This window comes from Podarcis cretensis (assembly GCF_951804945.1).
Source record: "Podarcis cretensis genome assembly, chromosome: 12".
NCBI lineage: Eukaryota > Metazoa > Chordata > Lepidosauria > Squamata > Lacertidae > Podarcis > Podarcis cretensis.
In genome coordinates, this window is record NC_137181.1 from 33,576,565 (window position 1) to 33,599,261 (window position 22,697).

Below are 22,697 nucleotides of genomic sequence, written 5' to 3' on the forward strand. Positions count from 1 at the left end.
TGGAAGGTTCAGGCTACGAAGGACTTGCTCACAAATTCATTGACAGCTGCACACAATATTATAACTAGGAAGTGGAAGGGGAAGCAGAATATAAAATGGAAGAATGGTATAAAGAGGTGTGGGATATAGCTATTAATGATAAATTAATATGTGCCATTAAGGTAAGATGGGGAATATGCAGGAGAAATTATTTTGAGGAGATGTGGAGGGTGTTTGTAGAATTCATACTGTTAAAAAGGAAAGGGGTCAAATCATCACAAGAGGCGTTGAAATTTTGGGAGGTTGGGTAGTTACAATGGAATGGTCTCGGTGGTGAGGTGCACATTTTTATTCTGATTTATTTATGATTATTACTTCGTCAAAATACAATTTTAAAAAAGATGCATTTTTCATGATCAAATAACGTTGCTGCTACTTAGGACTAGCCTACTTGAGGGACCACCTTCTTCCTTCCCACTTCTCCAGTCACTGTGGTCTTCAAGAGTTGCATTTTTTACTATGGCATTGTTCCCGAGGTCTCCTCCATAATCACTGGGCCTTCAGCATGCTGTACCAACTCTATGGAAATCTCTGCCTTTGGACATTTGGGAAATGCCTACTGTATTATGTTTTAGGTGCTTGATCAAGACTAATCTAAAAGAGAGCCAGTGTGGTGTAGTGGTTAAGAGCGGTAGTCTTGTAATCTGGGGAACCGGGTTCGCGTCTCCGCTCCTCCACATGCAGCTGCTGGGTGTCCTTGGACTAGTCACACTTCTGTGAAGTCTCTCAGCCCCACTCACTTCACAGAGTGTTTGTTGTGGGGGAGGAAGGGAAAGGAGAATGTTAGCTGCTTTGAGACTCCTTAAAGGGAGTGAAAGGCAGGATATCAAATCCAAACTCCTCCTCCTCCTCCTCTTCTTCTTCTTCTTCTTCTTCTTCTTCTTCTTCTTATCTCACTACACAGCCTAGTTAGTTCCTCTGCATGTGTTAGTCCCTCTGCATCTTGCATTTTATTTTGTATGTGCTATACTGGGTTTTAGGTTTTCAAATTGTGCACCATTTTGGTATTTATATGTTGAGTGCTATGAAATTTCGGGGAAATAAAATAAAGCAGGGGTTCCCAACCTTTCTATCTAAGAAACTGTTGTGGGTACTACAAAAGAACCCTTTCACAGAAGAAAAACTGGCGAAGGACAGAACATCCTCAAAACTGGCAAAGCGGCTGCAGACCCCCAAAATACAAATAAAACACAGACAAAAAGAAGAAGACAATCTGCTCCAGAATCAATGGAAAAGATCTAATTTAAAAGAAATCTAGGGAGAGGCAAAGGGTCTTGGGAATTATCAAAAAGCTGCAGCATGGTGACCTCAGGCGCCATATTAGAGACCCTATAAATGTAGGATGGAATCCAACAAAGGTATTGCAACAGGAATTTGCAATTTCTACTCCCCGCCCCCATCTGCTTTGAAGGGTTGATGGAGGCAAAGGAGGACATCATCCATCTTCTTGCCTTGGAACAAACAGCTGGCAGAGGGGGGCAGAATTATGATGGAACACAGGAATGTAGCTGCCTTATACCATGTCAGACCATTGGTTCAGCTAACTCAATATTGTCTGCAATGACTGGCAGCGGTGGCTATCTAGGACAGGGGTAGGCAACCGAAGGCCCGGGGGCCGGATGCAGCCCAATCGCCTTCTCAATCCGGCCCACAGATGGTCTGGGAATCAGCGTGTTTTACATGAGTAGAATGTGTCCTTTTATTTAAAATGCATCTCTGGGTTATTTGTGGGGCATAGGAATTCATTCATTTCCCCCCAAAAAATATAGTTCGGCCCACCACATGGTCTGAGGGATAGTGGACTGGCCCACGGCTGAAAAAGGTTGCTGACCCAGGGAAATCTAGGATTTCCAGCAGGGAACATTTCCAACCCTCCCTGGTGAGTGATGCTGAAGACTGAACCTGCTGCCTTCTGTGTGCAGAGCAAATGCTGTGTTTCTGATTGATGACCTTGACTAACCTGCAGTTCTCTAACTCTGAGGTCAGAGGGGAAAACCCCACCCTGTCCACGAGAGCTTCCTAGAGTCATTTGTTGTTCAAGCTGTAGTTATGCAGTCAAGAAGCCCTCCCTCTGAAAGACCCTTTCTAGCTATGCTTTGCTCTGTGTTGAAGGTGAATTCCACTCTTTTCCACTAGCCAATGAGGAGCAGAGATTTGTGTATCAGAATTAAACAGATACACATGACATTGCAGCCAGATGTCTTTGGGTATGATTTTTTTTATTTTTTATTTTACAAGAGATAAAAACCATGCCTAGTATGGTTTCTCAGCATGACTGTTTCAATTACGTATTTTAAACAACCTTCAAATGCAGTGCAGCAAATGGATTCAGCCGCGATTTGAGTTGCTTTCAATGCCAGGTATACATAACAGAGAGATGCTGAGGCTGTGTGTGGTCTGAAGTAATTGTCCTTTTTTCCCTGCTGCACATTTTCTCGAAAAGCAAATAGACCTTTGCTTACGCTCTGAGTCACTGCAAGTGTAATGTTACCCGGTTAACTTTAAGACACAATTGGGAGTTGTGGAAAGGGAAAGAACCACTTCAGTCGATCATGTACAGAAAGCCCCACGCCAAACCGACAACAAGCACAAGATATGAGGAGTTCACAGCCTCAGCACATGAGAAAAAGTTTGATTTACTTCTAATGGATGGATCATTTACAAAAGCAGACCTGTCTCGATCATCAGCATCTCTAAATGTGCACTGGAAAGAACTTAAAAGGCTTGGGGGACACAGATTTGCATACAATATGCCAAGGCTAATTTATATATAGATATGCAGCTTTTGACGGACTTCCAGAAGAGAAAATAAAACCCATTGGCTCTTGGGCAGGATCTACACTGACCTGTCGAATGTTATTTCCCCCTGTCAGAACAATATTAGATATGTCGTTCTAAAATGTCACAGGGCATACTTGTGAATTAAAACCTTTTTTATCTAGGATTTTATCCGTCAAATGTAAGTAATGTCCAGCCACACCATTTTCCAAAATGCTGTTTCTTTCCCTGCTGGTGGTGGCTGGTTGCTTTGCTCCGCCCTCTGGTGTCACATTTTAATTCTTCCTCCCTCCGTGAACACTGCCCCTCAAATACCATTGGAGGGGAGGCGGAGTTTGAAGGCAGGGAAAAAAGGTAGAATGTTACATAGGGACAAATGAGCAGTGTTTCACCAATATAGTGGCATAAAATGATTAAAAATTAAGCGATAAAAAAGACAAGGTAATAACTCATTATGAGCATAAAAGGTGGGACGTCATGTGTCTACGTTATCTACGTTATCAAAAGCATTCCTTAACCTTTCCTTAATTTGTCTCAGGGAGGGGGTGGAGATTAAGATGGTGGGGAAGTGGACCTCATTGGTATTGCTCATTGCAGTGGGTCTGGCTGCCCTGCAAGCAAAGCTTTAAAAAGGTGGAAGGAACAGGGCATTCATATATATATATATATATATATATATATATATATATATATACACACACACACACACACACAAACATATATATATATATATATATATATATATATACACACACACACATATATATACATATATATATATATACACACACACATATATATATATATATATATATATATATATATACATACATATATATATATATATATATATATACATACATATATATATATATATATATATATATATATATATACATATATATATATATATACATATATATATATATATACACACACACCAGGGTTTGTCCTCCTCCCCATATCACCACTCATCTAAACTGGGGGTGGGCCTATGTTACGATATGGATGCAAACAAAACATGATGGGAATGTTGGGACTGTCCGTGGGAAACAGAGGGACAGTCAATTCACAGTGCAAAGCACCGGAATTAGTTCAGAGTGTAATATGAGCTCTTCCTTTTGTTCCTGTACAGGAAGTACAGGAAGTGTTTGTCACTCGACTGCTGGAGCTTGAAGAGAGCAGTCATGTTTTTTGTAACGCTGCAAAGACAGAAATAAAGGCATGTAAATACGTTTCTGTCTATCTCTTTCCCCTGCCGGGGGGGGGCAAGAAAGAGGGGGGGGTGTTCTTCTCACGCTGAGAAGAATCGCCTATCGCGACTTTGCCTGGATCTTGCTGGGGAATGCAGACAGGGAGGTCAACAGGAGATCAAGCCGGGTGCCTGGAGAGTTGCCAGTTACTACTGATATAGGCTTGAATTCCGACACATAACTGACCATTTCTGTTTCCCACAGTTTCTCATTTTTCCAGTCTTAACTTCTGTTCTCCACATCAATTCCACATTGGTGGATTGGCACTTTTGTGTGAAACTTTGCCTAATGTGCACAGTTTTTTTGTAAAGCAAGTCCGCCCTTACATAATGCATTCATTTTATTTACACACTGTACCTCAGTATATGCATGAGATCTAAAGTAAGATACAAAAAATTAATATTGATAGCAGCAACAACCCCACCACCAACAGAAAACCATAATCCTCAGTTTTTGTAGCTGAAGTCAGTCAAGGCCAGGTGGGAAAAGGTCTGCAAGGCAGGGAACAGGTCTTCCAGAACTCACATATGAAATAAGGCCTCTTCTCTTGCATTAGATATAATTCCTATCAATATTAACAAGAATACTCTAAATTCTAACCACTGTCTTTCTTTGAAGATATTGTTGTTGTTATTATTATAATATTTCATACATGACTTTTACTGTTTACCTCTAGGAATTTCTAACATAATCATCAATAGTGGATAAAATCTTTCTTCTTTTTAATCACGCCTTCTGATCACTTGAGAAGGGGAAGATTCCTGGACAGACAATGTTGCTTCTCTGCTGTCTAGTATGTCCACTTCCTCTATTCTTCCCATTATATATTGTGAAATGGAGATGAACTTACCTTGTTGAAAGAAAGAAAAATGGAAGTGTTGTTCTTACTCTGAGCCACTCTGGTGTCTTTAAAAAGAAAAGAAAAGTGGGGTATATAGATAGATGATAGATATATGATAGACGATAGATAAATAGATAGATAGAGTATATTCTCTTCATTAGCAAGAGCCATTCCTCCACTGGTGTCATGGCCCAAGAGTCAGACCTCCTGCTATTAGAGGAAGGGTCTCTGGTGACCTGGTGAAGGGAACCTATGAGTTCATGATCTACCCCAGGCAGAAGCAGATTTAACCGCCAATCCCTCTTACCAGGGAACTCTGAAGGGAATAGGGGTGTCCTAACAACTCTCAGAAAATTTAATAATCTAAAGTTCCCAGGATTCTTTGGGGAAAACCATGACTGTTTAAGGTGGTATGATTCTAATTTAAATATAGTGAGAAGATGGGGCCATAGTCTAAAATGGTACAATCCACACAGCATTAACACCTCATCTGTGGTTTGTGAGAACTAGGCTAACACTAGAACAATGCTCAAGGTCCTGAGCATAAATGAAGCGTATATCATGGAGGTTCTGCTCCATTTATCTGCTAATTGAATGGTCGTAACCCAAGGAAGTCTGCCATTTTGATGTGAACTGAAGATCTTCGGTTTGCCAAAAGTCAATTTGAGGATCTTCAGTTTGCCCCCCAGCCTTCCACTTTGGGTACCACAAATAAATCCTATCCGGAGCTTTCTTATTCTATTAAAGTATCAAAAAATTAAGCTATGGGCTGAAATGTCACATTCTACTTGCTCTGAATCAGACCTGTGCTGAAAAATAATTTGTGAGTGGAAAATGACCAGTAGTTAATGCAAACCAAAAGTGAACAAGTTTTTATTGTCTAAAAAATAAAGGAGGAAAAAAGAACACACGAGCTGAACTAGGGTTCCTGTTATTTCCTTTAATCAGAGTGTAAGTTGTTTCATTTTTCCACAGGAGAAGTGCACAGCAAAATCCACAGCATATCAACTTTAATCTCTTAAACCAGAAAGCCAAAGAGAAGCTAATTTGAGAAGCACGGGGGGGGGGGGGAGCCTCAAAATGCAATGCCAAGCTGGTGCTTAAATCATACTGGATGTTAAAAAGTCTGGGGAAGATAAATAAATCAGCTCTGGATTTAGGGTCACAAGCAGCGGTTCCACCACACAGGGTGCCAAGCCGAGGGGGCACAAAATTGAGAAGATACATATCTGAGAAGATCCATTGGGGGAGGGGCACCAAATTTTGGCCTTGCGCATGGCGTCATGTTACAAAAGATTAAGTCTATGCCTGGTGCAGAAAAGACAAACATCTGAGGAAAGAGAGTTCCATAGATGTCGGGTGCCTACCACAGAGATGATAGATAGATAGAGATGATAGATGATAGATAGATAGATAGATAGATATAGATAGATATAGATATAGATAGGTAGGTAGGTAGATAGATAGACTTTATTCGCATTAGCCAACAGCCATAGCAACACATCAGCTTCTCACGATGGGCTTTATTAAAGCAAAAAGGCTAACTGGACAGCGTCTGAAGGACTTGGAGCAACAGAACAATCTGGCCATTATAAAGAAACTCTGTCCTTGGTGTGCCTACCACAGAGAATAGCTGGTCTCTCTTTATCAAGGTCCTATATTATTCTGTAGGGTCACTGTAAAGAATGCCTCCAGAGCACAGCACAACACAAGATCCTGCTGGTACGTTGCTGGTGGGACCTAGTTTCAAGTCATGCTTTAAAACTTCAATGGTAAGCTTGGGGCACTTTGAATTGTGCTTGAACCTGAACCAGCAACAGTGCAATTCTTTCAGCACTGGAGTAATATGTTCTATTCACCCATTGGCCAGTTACAAACCTAACAGCTGCATTTTGGATTAACTATCTTTTCTGAACAGTCATCAAAGACAGCCCTATGTACAATGCACTGCAGTAGTCTAGCGGGAGGCTTACCAGAGCAAGGCTAGCCATGGCCAGACTCTTTCTGTTTTTGATGACTGTGAATGGAAATAGAATGTGGTCAAATAGGCACCCAACTCCCATCCTGATCAAAACTAGCATGTAATTTCCCATTGGCTCAGTTGTGGTTACTTTTTCATTTACATATATTACAATACGCACACAAAAAGAAGCATGAGATGAAAAGCTGGCTAATTAAATAATGTAAAGTGCTTTCAAAAAGGAAGGAATAGAAATGGCCTTTGTTCAAGAAACTGATTCTGCGAACTTCTTCATCTCAAGTCATGTGGTAAGGCACATGGCCACATTAAAAAAAAATCTTTTTTTTATCTTTCACACACTTGCACTTCTGTTTCATCTTACGGCATTGATTCAGTCATTCTCTAAAGTTCAGCTCGGTCCCAGACCTGTTGGGGGCACGACCTCTCAGTTCCTTCATTGTGCTGAGGTTGTCATATTGACAAGCAAGTGTTAGATGTCATCTTTCTGCACCAAAAGCTGGCAAGCTCAGCTTGGAACAGCAACGCTCACATCAAAGAGACATCTTGCTGGAGACATCGCTTTCCTCTTCAGGGGGCAAACATTAGCAACATACTGTATAACCCCAAGTAACTTAACTTTGGCAAAGGCTCTCCCTTCAGAAGATCCTAAAGTGACTTTCCAAAGGTCGCTGAGGCTTAGGCAGAACAGCGATGCGAATGTGTACATTTGTATGACATTCCCTTGGAAAATGCTTTTATGTTTTCTCGCTAAATGCCTGCTCAATTTTGTTATTGTTTTTGGCACTTCCCCTTGGCATGAGATGATGGTTTATGTCAGGGAGATCAATGAAGCTTTTTCTTTTTCTTTTTTTTAAACAAAAGAGTCAGTGACTCTGAATCACTCATCTCTTGTGTTATTTGTTTGTTTCCTATTTCCTATAGCTGGCTCGCCCTAGAGATGTGCTCTGTTCTATGTTCTCTGAAATTAGATGTTTTCCATGCAGCCATATGGATCTCTCTCTTTTTTTCAGGGGAGAAAGCATCGTTTCAATGATACCTCTTGAAGACTGGGTTTTTGACATCTTGAAATTCTACATCAGTCCATGCAGTTCAGCGTAGGTCATGGTGGGTGAGGGCCAGGCCAAGCTGATTGCAATTAGTTCCCACTGAAAATTAATGGCACTTAGGTCATGACTGACTTTTAACACTGATTTAAATGGGATCTGCAAGTGTTTGCTTGAATGCATTGAGCCCTATGTTGCTTTGCAAGACTTGCAGGTGAACCCTGAGGAACCCCACACTGAGGACTTCATGGGGTTGAATAACATTCTCCAAGCAGCACCCTCTGGCAGTGGCATGTAACTAGAGATAGGGGAAAGGAGGAGGTGTGGTGGAGTTGCTAGCTTTTTGCTTCTGAGTAGGGGATGATTCACCACAAGACTTAATTTAAAAAGAAAAGGGGGTTCCCTGGACAGAGGGACTGACTGTTCAGCCTCTCTGAGAACTGTAGCTCCATGTGGGGAATACGAGTCTCTTAACAACTGTCTCCTTAACAAACTACACTACAGTGGTACCTCTGGTTACGAACTTAATTCGTTCCGGAGGTCCGTTCTTAACCTGAGGTACCGCTTTAGCTAATGGAGCCTCCCTCTGCCACCATGTGATTTCTGTTCTCATCCTGAGGTAATGTTCTTAACCCGAGGTGGTACTACTGGGTTAGTGGCGTCTGTAACCCAAGGTGTTTGTAACCTGAGGTATCACTGTATCTGGGAGTCTTCAGGAGAAGCCAGGGCTGTTAAAAGTAGTGTGATTCAGGTTTAAATGAATAGTTCAGATGGAGCCATAATCAGTGCTTTTTTTCTGGGGGTATGCAGGGGTACGCATACCCCTAAACATTTTGTGAATCTTTGTACTTTTGTCCATTTACTGTATTTATTTTCCCCGATTTGAACTATAAAATGGTGATTTTCTTGAGTCAAAATGAGAGTACCGCTAAATATTTTTTTTAGGGGAAAAAAGCACTGGCCATAACGATATCAGAACTTTGCTCTCCAGGAAACATTTACCTGAGAGAAAGCCCATTGAAAACAATGGGACATCTAGTAGGATGAAACTTTGTAAGAATAAATAGTAAATTATTAGCAATAGCAAAAATGAGTTCCTTGTCCTGTTCCTTCCCACTATAAATGTAAGTATTTAACATTTACCATAAACTAAAGGGCATTTAAATTTAGAAAATGAGGCTATGAGCTTGGAAGCCAAGATTCTTTCTTCTGTTGGACGAAATGAAGTTGCTTATAATTTTCACTCCAAACCACACCATACTCTGTAGTCTTTCTTGTTTCATAGAGTTTGGTGTGTTTTACCCTCCCAGTATACTTGTGAAATGTAAAAATACCACCACCATGTTTTCTTAATAAGATGTTTTCCCATTTTGTAAGCTCTCCAGCACAAAATGACACCCAACCAAGAGCATTTCAGTTAACATCTGTGTTTATCTTTATCAAAACTGATAATCAAAGAAATGGCTGCAATGTGGCTGACAAAGGGAGTTTCCGTCAGGATGAAAGTCAAATCAGGAAATAAATTGTGTGGGCGTGGGGTTTTTTAATATAAGTAAGCCACCCTGAAAATGAATATTATTATGGCACTGACTTCTGAGACAATCATTTCAGAAAAGTCTCAGAAAGCAAGCCTCTTATTTCCATTTCTGTGTGCTTTTACATGCTCTGCAATTTCCTGAGCACTGAGAATTTTCAAGGGCAGTGCTTACCTGGGCTGGCTTTTGGCTGATGGAATGGCACTTTGGAGGGTAAGGCTATCAATGGCTACTTGCATGGTAGGATAAATAAATTGACACAGACACGGATATTTTGTTTAAAGTTTTTGGGCAAAAATTTGGCCACAACTTTATTGATTACAGGAATGAGAGCGGTATTGGCTTAGGCATTGGCAAGACTATATCTGACTCCTGCCCCCTTTGCAGGAAGTCTGTAAGGGTAAACCACCCAAAGGGAAATTGCTTCGGGGGAACCCGGCTGCATCTCCCCTGGTGTTCCCAGAGGCCTGGCATGGCCCTCACCCTTCAAGCAGACTTTGGACAGGAACCAGGCCCCGGCTTCCTTTAATGGAATACCCTTGAAACTGGAGGGGCAGGTGATGGCTGACCTCCCCTCCCCCATTCACCATAAGCCAATGCCTAACCGCCAAACCTTACAAAGTTGTGACGATTGCTAAGAGGTAGGCAAAAACCAAGGGGCCCGTGCCAATTTGCCAAATGGAAAAAAATCCTACCCGGCCCCTGACTCAAGCCGGGCAACCAACCAAAGTCCAAAGCAAGGCCAAAGGATCTAAATTAAAGGGAGGGTGGGCGGGTGTTTGGCAGCGCAAAGCAGGAGCCTGGCACACGTCACGCTGCTGCTTTTATACTTTCCCCCACTATCACCCTTGACTTGATTGGGCAATAGCCCTGGGTTTTTGTGGTGCCACCCCAGTGTGAGGGTGATAGCTCCACCCACGCCAGGGTGGGGGGAACCAGGTGGAGAGCCTGCCCACAACCAGGACCATCTATTAAGATGATCCAATTAACCACACTATGTTTTCCTTCCACACCCTCCAGCCTTCACAGTCAGGTCCTGTTTGTAGGCACCTCACAGGCATGAGGTTGGCCACTGTAAGAACAGGATGTTGGACTAGATGAGCCATCAGCCTGGAGCTCTTCTTGTATTCTTACGTAATATTGGGAACAAGTTGAGCATTAATGGAAACAGACAGCACACAAGTGGTCCTTCAAAGGAAGAAATCCACTGTCCCAAATCACACCAGTACCTCCAGATATTTTTAGCTAGCAGATCCCGGCTCAACGCTCTCTTCTCTCAAACTTTATCCCCTTTGTCTCTATTCTTTTCCAACAGAGCTCTAGGTCACTTCTTTCTAGGAAGTGTGCAGAAACTTGTGTCACCCCAGAGAAGTCCCAATATCTCTCCCAAAAGTGGACATTCATGGACAATTACAGAACGTAGTAGTGTGCAAAAACTTGTGTCACCCCAGAGAAGTCCCAATATCTCTCCCAAAAGTGGACATTCATGGACAATTACAGAATGTCCTGCCCCAGAACATTCTTCTGTACAACCCTCATATTGTGATATAGCATAAAATCTGCCTTACTCATGCTAACAATCATATAACAGTCATAGAATCATAGTTAGCACAGTTAGAAGGGACCCCGAGGATCAACTTGTCAAACCCCCTGCAATGCATCATTAAGGTATTACAACAGCCAATAGCTGACTGCTCAGTAGCTCCACTCCTGCCTCAAAAACTGAGCAAAAAATTTACATGGAAAATGAGTCTGAAGTAGCTGACTGGAACAATCTTTTGTTGTCTTGAATTTTATTTGCATGCCGCCTTTCCATAGTTAAAACCATGCTCAATGCAGCTTACAACACGAAAAACAATTACATAATTACAAACAATAAAAGTAGTCATAATAAACTATAAATGAAACGTCAAAAAGCGCACAACCAAATTAATCATGTTCTGCGTAAATCTTAGTAAGATCTAAAATAAAGATGCACAAAACTAATATCGGTAACAGCAACAACCCCCTTCCCCACAAAAAGCCTCTAGACATACCCCAGTGTTGACCAGATACCATGACTGTCAAAATTATGATACTTTCTTTAGCATCTGCTCTCCATTTATACATATGTAATGGAACTGGAAGTCAATGGAATACATGTGTGTAAATGATAGCAGAACCAGGCCTCAAGTGTTTTCCTATAGTGTTGATGCCTTTCCAGATATTTTCATTTGCTTCCACAAATTATATAAATGTGTAGAGCTGAGATGCTCTCTCTCAGTGGGCATCTGCATCTTGAAATGTGTTGTGGATCAATCAGTTCAGTGTAAGAATTTAAACAGATCTCTGAAAAAAAATGGATTAAAAAACCAAAACCACACCCATCATAGATGCAGTACTGGTCATCTTCAAATTGCCTTGAGGTTTTCATGTTTAAATGTCTGATTCCCTTTTCTGTCTTGCAGACTCAAACTTTATTCATAGCCCCTTATTAAATATTATTTCCAAATCCTGTTATTGAGTTTGCTAAATTCTTTTGCCCCTTCTACACACACACACTTATTTCTTATTCATCTGACATTCAAAGGATTGCTTTTTTCTAACCACAGCAAACATTTAAAATCCAACCTTCTAAGCTCTTAACTTGACTGCACTTCAGTTTAATGGGAAAGCACACTTGCCGATTTGACCTCTGGTTGGATTCTGGTTGAGCGAAATAGGAAAGAGTTTCAAAGTAGACTTTCATATACAACCAGCTGCCAGTCTTTCTTCTAATTCACTGTGACTCATCCAGTCAATGTAACTACCCCCCCCCCATATATATATTTCACAGTTATGCTTATTTGGCTGGTTCCTAATTGGAACCATTTAGCAGAGTCCTGTCCTTGAGAGCCAGTGTGGTGTAGTGGTTAAGAGCGATAGACTCGTAATCTGGTGAACCGGGTTCGCGTCTCCGCTCCTCCACATGCAGCTGCTGGGTGATCTTGGGCTAGTCACACTTCTCTGAAGTCTCTCAGCCTCACTCACCTCACAGAGTGTTTGTTGTGGGGGAGGAAGGGAAAGGAGAATGTTGGCCGCTTTGAGACTCCTTCGGGTAGTGATAAAACGGGATATCAAATCCAAACTCTTCTTCAAACTCTTCTTCCTTAACCAGTTTGAAGATGTTGAATAAATATGTCATTTATATTTTTAAAGGGTAAATTACTCATTTTAATGGTAGAATCAGCAGGTTCAGGTCGGGAGGGGGGCGGGGTATGGTATTTCCTTGACTTTTAACAGCAATCCTTGTGAAATACGTTAAGTCATAATACATAATATTGGTTTTCCAAAACATTGCAAATTTGAGTGAAAATGAAGTTCTCATCAATGTGCTATTTGTCATTTCAGATGTAAACCATGGGCAGCCAACATGGTGGCCTCCAGATGTCACTGAACTACAACTCCCATCATCCCTGACCATTGCCCATGCTGACTGAGGCTCATGGGGGTTGGAGGGCTGCAGGTTCCCCACCCCTGTCACAGATTTTGTTATTTTGTGTGTGTTATGTTTTAAACTTATTTAATTGAGTTTTGCATTTTGTAAGTCACCCTGCCAGTCGGATTGAAGGATGGGGTGTAACTCCCTACAATCAGGCAATTTATTAAATCTGCATGTGAATAAAATGATAGCTCTGAAACAAAAGGAACACCCTTCCTTTGTCCTAAGATGATGCACGTGTGCGAATTGGGAGACATCATTTTAGGAGAAGTCTTCCATCCCTTGTGAGAGCTTGGAATGCCCCTTTTAGGATGGTGTTCTCCCAGTGCTATTCTTCCGGAAAAAGAGGTGCCATTCTCAATGAACTTTGCCCTTGTTCTCTTCGAATGGCAATGGTCCCCACCTGAGAGGTGCTGGAGCTGAGCTCCGGCTGGAAAAAAAATCCCTGGTGTTCCTCATTTTCACATTAGATCATGGCAGTATATACCAGGACAGCAAACCCCACAACTGACACATTTTAAGTGGGAAATCCCAGAATCACAGAAGCCATTCCTGGCTTCTGTTTACATCCTGGAACATCTAATTTTCTGGACTGGTGCTCTGGCGAAAATCCTCGCGCCAGATCACCGAACCAAAAGACACTCATTCTGTCAATAATCATTAGGTTTGTACCAAAACACCTTCCGGATTCTTCTGACATGTCCCAGAGTGCCAATTGGGGGGATGAAAATATTGGAGGGCATGGGGCAGTGCTCTTGTAGAGCTTCCAATCAGTTCAATGGAGAATGTGCAGGGGAACATCTTGGTAGATTGTTCTTTAAATATACCGTAACTGCTTTCCTCCAACAGTTCCTGTTCTTAGTAAATTGAATGTGTTTGTTTTTCACAGTGATGGCTACCCAAATAAATGTGCTTGACATATACCATCATTTTCTGAGAAATGAATCGCACCCAGAATTTATATACATTTCTTTACATCAGATACAGTGGTACATCGGTTTTCGAACATCTCCGTTGACAAACATTTCGGAACTTAATGCCATAAACCCAGAAATAAATGCTTCCATTTTTGAACATGCCTCAGAAGTCAAACTTCCAAGGAGGCTTCCTGTTTGAGTTTTCCATACGTTTTGAGGCTTCCGTATAGAGTTTTCAGTTTTTGAATGTTTCGGAACTCAAACGATCTTCCAGAACAGATTATGTTTGAAAACTGAGGTACCACTGTATAGGGAACCTCCAGAGGTCTTCATGTATTCCAAAGGGCCTTCTCTGCCCCACACATTTTCCTCCCGGTCTTCCCTTGTCTGATGCCAACCCCTTCAGCTGTTAGGTTTGGGGGGAAATCTTTCCATTTACATCAGCGGGATGGGTGGATATGTATGAATGGATATGTTCATGTGAGAGTGGGTGTATGGAGTGCCCTTCCCACTTCTGTTTTGGTCCCACCTATTTTTGGGCTGTAGCCCCACCCATAACCTGTAAGTGGCCCCCAGAAGGTTAGACATGAATGAATATGATCCTGGGGCTGAAGAAGGTTCTCCAGTCTTGCTTTTCATTGATGCTTTCTCTACTTGTTCCTCCAGAATGAGTCATTGGCAGACCGTCACTAGTCAACCACCAGCCCTCCAGTGCATTCAACACTGAGTTGCTTTAGAGACGGTGTATGTACTTTTGTAACCCCAGAAAATCTTTAATAAAAAACAATTTTTTAAAAATCCCCACTGATCATGACTGAAGAGGACATTCTTGTTTTTCAGCTAACCACTACTATTATGTCATTGACCACATGCCATTCAGCACTATCCATTTCCTTCTGCAAAGAAGCTCTTTTGCTAATTCCCTCCCCAAGAACCAGAAGACTTCCGGGTCGGCGCCATCGCCGAATGGCGGACTCCCTCCGAGCTCCGGAGGGAGTCGGCTGGGTAGGGGTCGGGTCCTGCCGTGCCGGCAACGCGGGGACCCTCAAAAACCATGGGCGGAGATGCCCATGGACTTGGTGACTCGGCGGGCACCGTTTGCGCCCCCCCGACCCGCGAAGGAGCCTTTTTAAAGGCTGCGGAGCGGGTAACGGGGGGGGGGTGTGGTGCTGTGAGTCCAATGCTTCCCCTGCCCAGCGAAGCCGCATGCCATTCGGCGGAGAGCAATGACTTCTTCTTTGAAAATTTCGGATTTGGACTAAAAGGAACAACCCGTGAGTAAATTGATTGGACTTAAAAGGGAAATTTGATCTTTGAATTTGGAGCGAGCGGGGGGAGTGCAAAAAGGAAGTCCGCCCCCCCCCCCTGTTGTAGATGGCTCAACGCAAGGATTTGACAACTAAGATCGAGAGATGAACTTGTTTACCTGAAAAAAAATTTTAACTTCACGAAGGGAAATTACAATAATTGTGCTGGAGGAGAAGACTGATTTGTGGGAACTAAAATGCAACCCCCCCGGGAACCGGGAACGATCCGCTATGAGAGACTGGTGAAGAGACACAGAAACTTTGACAGCTGTCAAAGTAGCTGTCAAAGCAGGAAAATAAAAGAGAACTTTGTTACGATGGCTTTGCTGGTTAGATTTGTTACAATTTGGACATAAATTATTGGAAATAAAGGCAACAAGTTATTTGACTTTTGGGTCTGATTTTGAAAGAAATTAAGTTACCATATTCCCTCTAGAGGGAGGCTGGGACATTGCAACAGTAGCAGCAAGTGGAAAAATACTATGAATTTGAGCAGGATCTGTTATCTCTTGGGAAAGCTGCAAAAACGAAGCCTTATTTTGTTTACAGAGGTTTCTATACTAAAGGAGACAATGGATTTATCTATTGAAGAAAGGAAGGGACTTGACGCAAGTTATGTTCCTGAATAACAAAAGCCTCTGTGGAGAACAAGAAGTTTCTGAATTAGAAGGTTTCTGCAGCAGAACAGGAAAAAGCAACCTGAGGAATAAGAGCTGGACCAAATTTGAAGCCGGAGTATTTGGAACATCCAGACTTTAAAAGGACCAAGAAATAGAATTTAAGTTAGACTCTTAAACATAGAGGTCTGGATGGAAGAACAATGACTTTTTCTGAGAGTTTTTTCGAGATTGGACTTTCTGAAATTAAAAGCTATCAAAAGACAGCAAAGTGGAGTTGAGATATAGACGTGGATACAACAGGCTGGCAGTAGACAATGGATGAACTTTGGGGATTGGAACTGGGGAATGGGGGGGGGAGATTTGGAATCCAAAGGCTGTAAAATTATATATTATTTCTTTCTTTTCTTTTTTCATGTTTGTTGTTTGAAAATAGGGGAATTCGTGGAAGGGAAATGGGGTCGATCTTAGGGAATTATATAAAATATAAGGAGAAATGGTTCATTAAGATAAATAAGATAAATTAATTTGGAATAAATGGGTTATTTAAAATTACAAATAAGGTTTTAAAATTGGGGGTAAGAATCTGTGGAAGCAATTTAAGGGAAATGGAATACAAGAGGGGGAGGGGGGGAGTCCGGGAAAGATGCCACTGAAACCAAGTGTAAATCATATTTGTTTTTGTTTTTTTGTTTTTTTCTTGCTATCTTTCCTTTTTATTCTGGAAAATTTTTAATAAATATTATTAAAAAAAAAAAAAGAACCAGTCTTCTCTCTGAAATACATTGCAGGAAGCGGTAACCTGCAAGAAACCTCAGTGAAGTCGCAGGTATTTGGAAGTCCTCCCATTGGAAAACCATTTGAATATTGAAATTGGCAGATTTTCACTTTTTTGGGTTATTTTTATTGCTTTGCTGTGAGTTGCTTTGAACATTTGGTTGGAAAGGTGGGATATACAATAACCTCAATTACTGGGAAATCTTTATTACTGGGGAACAGATGCAGCAGTTGAGCATACACTTTGTATGCAAATGAGCCCATTACATCCTCCATTATGGTTGAAAATGAGCCCCATCTGAAAACCCAGAGATCTACCATTAGCCAGTAAAGACAATATTGAGCTAAATGGACTTAAGATCTAACTTGGTATAGTGCACCTCCCTTAGCCTTGAGACATACGAAGTAACAACAAAGGGAAGCATGGAAGCCCTCCAACCATATGCAGAAGTTTATCTCACGCTGAATAACCATAGCCAATTCCTTACATCTGACATTAGGAAAGAATACTTCCATGTTGGAAAGCATAAGTTCCAGGCAGGTATAAACTTTGGCATTTCTCTTTAAAAAGAAAGGGGGGATCATCTCTGGGAGCTGGGTTGCAAAAGAAGAAATAGGATCCCAAACCTGCCATGATCTGAGAGGTGGCAACTGGGGATTTAACATTTGTCCCACCACCTTACTCTGGTCAAAGTAGAGCTGCAAGGAGGTAACCCATATCAGCTGGTCATCTAATAGCATTTGAGCCTTATAAAAGCTTCTGCGTCAAAATTCTTCACTGATCTGAGCAATCAAGAGACCTGATCGTCAGACTCGTCTTTGCCCTTCTGCGCCACGCAGGAGCCAGGTTTGGTGCTCAGTGAAGGACTACGGTATATTTTGGCAATTCATCAAATGCCTGCAAACGAGGGTCATATAAACAGCCAAGCATTACAGCTGCATTCGTGATGTCATTTTGGTACCAAGCACTCTTATCAGAAGCAGTGGCATGCAGTGAAATTTTTCATAGGGGAACAAATAAAATGGCTTCTGATAAAATAGCTGATGCCACACAAGTTAGGAAATGTGATTTTCTGCTGCTGCTGTCTGTTTAAAATCCGGTTACAGTTAGCTTCATGGGAGTCAAAATACTACAACTCTCATCATCCCTGGCCATTAGCTAAGCTGGCTGGAGTTTATGGAAGGCACCACAATGGCTGCCTCCAGAATACCAGAACCATTCTGCTCTGCGCTCCTGGAACAATCCAGTCACATATATCCATTAAGCATGATATTCATTCTTATAAAACCATGATGCATGGCAGCTGTGAGGCTACTGGCGAAACGAAAGCAGCGCTGATGCAACTGGCTAGCTGGCACTCCCAGTGCAATGCCTCAAGAGTGTTTGCAGGCAGGTCCTATATAGACTTACTGGCTTTTGCAGCCTCTTATAGCACTGGGTCATAAGATAACACTATTGTTTTGAGCTCAGCTGTCTGAGCATTTAAAAAGCAACGACACAACAGGACGTAACCTCAGAATGAGCCCAATAGACATGTCTGCACAATTTGCTCTGAGTAGCATCTGGAGTGACAGAACACACTTTGTGAGCAGAACTGAAAAGGAAAAAGCTAACACTCCTCCACCATCTGACCTTGCCCTGGAGCGAAAATAAAAATCTCCTTAGGTTCTACTCAATGTCACCTACAAGGTTTAGACAAACAATTCCCAAGTAATTCTAGGGGAAAGGCAAATTAATACTGAGAAAAATCATTTTCCTTTCCTATCTCTCTCTCTCTCTCTCTCTCTCTCTCTCTCTCTCTCTCTTTGGATCAGCAACCATTATTGTTATTTTAGTGCTGTCGCCATCTCCAGCCATTGGAATAGACTTTGCATCTCTACTGATTCTCAACATGTTTTGAAATGTGTGGCAGAATTGCTTTCTGTTCTGCTGTTCATCTAGCTACCTGCAAGCATTGAGAGAAAGCAAGAACTGGGAACTAGATAAATTAAAAACCCTTCCTCTAGTTCTGTATAGATTAGAAAGTTCTGGCTTTCTCAAAACTACTCATCAAGCTTCCTCTAGGCTATTTGCTACCAATTCCATTTGCAGATGGGGTGATGAACTGGATAAACCAGTTGCTTGTTACAAAATGGCAAGCTTCATCTTCCTAGATGCTTGTCTGCAAGAATTCTTAGGAAGGCGACTTAAGCACAAATGCTTGAGCACAATTTTGCAGTATTGTGTGTGCTGTGTGCTGGCATCTATCATTCTCAAAAGACAATGGAGTGCGCCTCTGGTGGCGAAGTCAAACTGTGTTGTTTTGCTCCATTAGCAGCACCGAAATGACCTCTCTGGGGTACAAGACTGTGCAGTGTATACAGAGGTCTTGGGTGGACAACAAGACCCTCCCTCTCAGCCTCCCTGATGTGGTCCAAAGGAAATCAGAGCAATACATTTGGGACCAGCTTGGCTGCAGGAGTTGCCGGAAGGAGGCGTACAAGACGCCAGCCAACTATAATAGGGACTCCACTCCATAGGTATGTCAGGTTTGCTCCTTAGCCTTTTCTTCTCATGAGGAGCACCTGATTTGCATACAGAAGGTCCCAGGTTCACAGGAATCTCCAGTTAAAAGCATCTCAGGTACCAGAGCTGTGAAAGAGCACCTCACCTGAGACGCTGGAGACCCATTGGCAGTAAGAGTAGGAAGTTCTGGGCTAGATGCATCCATGATCTGATTCATTATAAAGCAGCTTGATGTGTGTTTATGAAAGTTGAAACCCAACTTATCCATGCAGGAAGGAAGCAAAGACATTTGCTGAGGTTAGAACCTTTTGGCAACAGAGCTACTACATTTGCTGTGCTGTGTGTGTGTGTGTGTGTGTGTGTGTACATGTACTATAACAATCCCAACCCTTTTAGAATCACATCCTGGATGATGTCCACTCTGCAGTAGCTCAGCATGTTCTATTAACACTTCAGAAAAGATAATGTTTCTTAAGAGATAATGTTGCTTAGGAGAGCCTCTTGAAAGCCGAGTCTTGTGAAAGCTTATTCTGTTTGACACTGGTAAAAGGCAAAAGCCCCAGTTAAAGTGAAGTGACAGCTGTTTACATAAGCAGACCCTGGTTGCTTTAATTATTCCTTTTTGGCAGGCTAGTAAAAGTTTAATCTTCCCTAAATCCTACAGTAATGTCTGCTTGCTGGAGGGTTTCATTGCCCTGGGAAAATGAAAGAAAACTTCCTGAAGAACCTATCTTGAAATCAACTAAGGAACTAATGTGAAATGACTGAAGGCCATGAGAAATGAACATGGGTGAAATGGGCCAAAGCACAGGAGGCGAGTGGTTACTGAGGGAGGGGCTTAACCATGTGTATGCAGTAGGAAAAACATGACACCCAACTTGGGATAGAAATGGCCACAACTCTATTGATTACAGATGTAAGTCAGATTTGGCATGGGCCTTGGGTATGTAGCCTGAATCAGCCAACCCATTTGCTGGCTGATAACTCCATTAGGATTGATCCTGGTGAAAGAATACCGCCCCCTCCCCCCGCAATTGACGCAGTGCTCACAGGGTTCCTATTCAGGCACTGATTAGATCCAGATCTGCTTAACCTCAGCAAGGTGGGGGATTTATGTGCCTTCAGACCATGCTCTTGGGACACCACAATGAGGTGCCATTCTGTTGATTTCAATAGGCACTGAGTGCAACTGGCTTTGTCGGCATCCAACCCAATATACTTAACTTTGACCAGTTATTCTGAAAAGGTTCCCTATATGAATCATACTTAATATTGGGGAGATCATGCTGTGTGAATGAATGACGCTCCCCTCAGTTGCTTTATTTTGTGTAAAGGCTGAAAGTGGTGCAGCAATGCAAAACATATGCAAGATACTTATGCAGTATGTCATCCTTTTAAAAAGTGGCTTCACACTCCCCACTCCCTCTCCTAGTGGAAAGTCTACCCGAGCTATTCAGAATAGCAGTTAGCATTAATGCATATTTCAGAGAGTGATAGTAATAGAATCTCTCACAGCTGAATGGTACTACTGATTGATATTCAGTGTTGCATGATAAATGTGCATGGAGGCTTATGTGTTGATGTGAAACCCTGGCAAATCATGTGGGAAGTGGAGACACTGAATGTCAAGATACAAGGCAACATAGCAGCCAGCAACAGCTGTTGAGAAGAAAATACTCTTTGGCCTGTATCTGGACTGTGATAATGCAGGCTACGTAGAAAGAAAATAGTTTTGCTGATGGGTTAGCCTTTAAAAATAAGCATGCACACTTTTAATTTTGGGTTGTGATTTGTTTAGGAATCAAGGGCAGACTTTTGTAAAAGGTCGAAATTGAGATATTTTTCAGGCAACCTTTAATTTGCTATGTTTTCAAGTTTCGGGGTGCACAAACCAGCTGGGGATGGTGGAGTGATAGATCATGGTTTGCCAATCCCAAATAAATCATGGTTAGAGAACTAGGTTGGATTTGGTAAACATATGAGGGTGCCAACTGTACATCACACACACACAGAGAGAGAGAGAGAGAGAGAGAGAGAGAGAGAGAGAGAGAGAGAACACACAGAGAAAATGCATTACTAAAGAAAGGTGGACCAAAAAGGGCTCCAATCTACATAAAAATGCATGTGCATGTGAATGAGGGCATATCGGTACTTTTTGTGGTCCCCTCTGTTTTCATGCTCATAAATGTGGCTGCCATTTTGTGCTATGTCACCCTCAAAGCAGCCATTTTGTGACTGGTACTCAAACTTCCAAATGTGCCTACTGTCCCCTAAAGATTGGCGACCCCTGGCCTATACAATCTGACAATTTAGGAAGCATTTGGTGCTGAGTAAAAACTTCATTTGCTTATGAGTCAAGGGCTTTTTTAAAAGGAAAAGAATTACTTTATTCAGGCTTTTGAAGTTTAAAAAAATGAATTACCGGTATATTTCCTAAATAACTAGGGGGTTCAAGGATATAGAACTGCAGATATAGACACTGGAATATGAAAAATATATACAATTTCTCTCATTAGACTTCAAGGCCTGAGATTTTCCTAAAATAAGGAAACATCCTTCTGAACCTTTCACATAGCTCTGATTTTGATGCGTGCTAATGTACATAGTTTCTTCCAGGGGTGAAACTGTGGCCCAGCATATGTTGTTGGACCAGAATTCCCCTCAGCCATGAAGGCTACAGCTGACAGGAGCAGGAGTCCAACAACCCCTGGAAAGCCACTGGTTCCCTATCCCTGAGTTTGCATCATGGATGCAACAACTTTACTAATACAAGGTAATATCTGTCCGTCTTCCTTTCTACCCAGTTACACAAATATCAAAAATACTCTGTGCTCTAATCCATGGAATGGAGACAGCAAACATTCCAAAGTTAAGCCCCATCTGATGAAGAGAGTCACTGGTCACAGTCCAGATGAAGCTGAGCACTTTGAAGTCCAGCTGATTTCAAAGAGAGAAGTCTAAGCATCTGCTTAACTCGCTCTCTTAGAAGTACGCAACACAGCAAGCCTATCCTGATTAGCTTGCTTCTCAGTCTTCCTTTGTTACAATCAGAAAAATATCTATGCCAGCATAGCAAAAGCCTTTACCAGTGGGACGTTGTGGCTGGGGAAATCCCACCAGTGCGAGGAGCAAAAACTCAATGAACCAAAGATGTGGCAAGGAAAAAGCAGAATTCACAAGACCCCCTTTCTCCCAGCCCAGATGATAGCATTGTCATGGCTGCAAAGAGATGTCCAAACTTAAAACATGGGATGGGGACGAGGTTCATAGCTCAGTGGTAGAGCGTGTGCTCTGCATGTTCCTCAGCATCTCCAGGGAGGATGAGGAAAGGCCCCTGTTTGAAACCCTGGAAAGTCACTGCCAGCCAATGTAGACAAAGTTGGGCTAGATAGATCAATGGTCTGGCTCAGTATAAAGCAGCTTCTGACATCCACATTTTCCTAAACAAATGTGTAGTGCTATCTGACTTTTTTTCCTTTCTCCTGCTTTGGTCTCTCCAGCTGGAATGGAGTTATGAAGTCAATAACAGGGTGGCCATATAATAGTAAAGATGCGGTAGGAAACATTCTTTTGGCAACAAGCTAAGGGGAAGTGACACACTGTATGAATCAGACATGAGTCATTAAGAGAGTTCTACTCTGAG